The sequence below is a fragment of the Lactuca virosa genome, chromosome 4, assembly GCF_052849685.1.
Source record: "Lactuca virosa cultivar CGN04683 chromosome 4, Lactuca_virosa_CGN04683_v6, whole genome shotgun sequence".
Lineage (NCBI taxonomy): Eukaryota > Viridiplantae > Streptophyta > Magnoliopsida > Asterales > Asteraceae > Lactuca > Lactuca virosa.
Window position 1 is genome coordinate 94,013,222 of NC_136429.1, and position 2,441 is coordinate 94,015,662.

A 2,441-nucleotide genomic window follows, 5' to 3' on the forward strand; every position below is an offset into this window, starting at 1 on the left:
AATTTGAAAATGATCATCTATGTGATGCATGTGAATGTGGGAAGAAATCAAAGAAATTTCATCTGGTGTTGATCAAAAAATCCATCTCAAAACCACTCGAACTTCTTCATATCTATCTCTGTAGGCCATCTGTCGTAGAAAGTTTACATCACAAAAAGTACATTCTTGTTATTCTTGATGACTACACAAGATTTACCTGGGTTTTCTTTTTGAGAATGAAATCGGAAACTGCTTCCGAGCTCATTAATTTCATAAAAGGAATTGAAGTGCTGATAAAGTTACCCGTCCGAAGAATTCATTGTGACAATGGATCCGAGTTCACTAATGCCACAACTGAAAAGTTTCTTACTGAAAAAGTCATTGAACACAACTTTTCTGCTCCTTATACTCCACAACAAAATGGTATCGTTGAAAGAAGAAAATGAACTCTAGTTGAAGCCACTCAGTCGATTTTGAACTCTACAAACCTTCTTCTTTATCTTTGGGCCGAAGCAGTCTCCACAACTTTCTTTACTCAAAATCGAAGTATCACCAACCATCATCTCAAAATGACACCGTATGAAGCAATGAATGGTCGGTAGCCAAGTATCTCGTTCTTATACATTTTCGGTTGCAGATGTTTCATCAAAAACAACCATGATCAACTCACCAAGTTTCAACCGAAACCAGATGAAGCCATCTTTCTCAGATACTCTTCTAAATAGAAAGCTTACCGGGTTCTTAATCGTCATACCCATGTAATGAAGAAAGTTTTGATATCACTTTTGATGATAAAATTTTCGGAACTCAGAACCAACTCATGTTATAACACACATCCTGGAGTCTGATGCTCCACTTCCTGGGTCTTTGAATCCTGAAGTTATCTATGAAGTTGATTTCGAAAGCCTATTCGACCAATAGAAAACATACTTGATTCGGAATCTCGATCAAGATCGTCCTCCATTCCTACTCCTATTTCTCAAAATATGTCTGGTACAAACCCAACCTTTCCTCTATTTGATTCTTAAGTATTCCCTTATTTGGGTTGAGGGGGAGAATACATCAACTTCCGTGCCTCAAAGGCAAGAAATCAATCCAACCTTTGAATTAAATGCCGATGGTTTCCAAGATGCAGCGGGTCAATTTGATGAATTTAATCTAATTCCGAACAACAATGAAGATGATGTCAACGTCTTTAACTTTCCAAACGAAAACGATGCTGACATATCCGGTTCAGAAGTTTAGGGGGAGCATCATCCTCAAATACAAACTATTCATTGGGAGCAACACAACCCCATTGTTGACATCAGATCATCTACTGCACAAGAACTTCTGAGATTGCATATATGGACATAGGATCATCCTCCGAATCGAGTCATTGGAAATTATAACGTCGGAGTTCAAACTCACTGTGCTGCTGATATTCAAAGTGAGTGCCACTTCTTGGCATTCATTTTAATGGTTGAACTAATATCCATCAAAGAAGCTCTATAAAATTACAATTGGATTACATCCATGCAAGAAGAACTACCAGAATTTGATAGATATCAAGTGTGTACTCTTGTCCCTCCTCCTCAGGATCACTCTATTGTTGGAATACGATGGGTTTTCTGACACAAACTCGACGACGCTAGAGTTATTATCCAAAAAAAATCAAGATTGGTAGCCAAAGGATTCACACAGATAGAAGGTCTTGGCTATGATGAGACTTTTACTCCTGTTACCCATCTTGAAGCTATTTGAATCTTTCTCACTTATGATGCTTATAAAGGCTTTAAAGTTTACCAAATGTATGTCAAGAGTGCTTTAATGGTGAACTTGATAGTGAAGTCCATCTTCAACAAACTATTATGTTTGTGAACTTATCATATCCGAACTACTGCTACAAACTTCAAAAAGTTGTTTATGGCCTTAAGCAAGCTCCTCGCGCCTGGTACGAGACACTCACTTGTTTTATGAAGAGTTTTGGTTTTTAAGGTGGAATTCTTGATCCTACATTGTTCCAAAGATCAAATGGTAAGCATCCCATGTTAGTGCAAATTTATGTCGATTACATCATCTTTGGGTCAACTAATCTGACGATGGTTGCTGACTTTGCTAAGCTGATGGTTAGTCGATTCCAAATGAGTATGAATCGTGAATTAAGTTTCTTCCTCGGACTGCAAGTTAAATAGACCAACAGAGGAATCTTTATTCATCAAGAGAAATACATTATCGAGCTTCTAAAGAAATATTCAATGGACACCTATGCCTCTGCAAAAGTTCCAGTGGGTTTCGGACACAAAATTTTCTCGGACCCATCTGGTGTTGTCGTTGATAAGAAGTATAGGGGAATGATTTGACAGCTACTCTACCTCACTGCAAGTCGTCCCGACATGATGTTCTCCACATGTTTGTGTGCTTGATTCCAGGTCAATCCGAAGATGTCTCATCTCTTGGAAGTAAAGAAAATCTTCAGATAT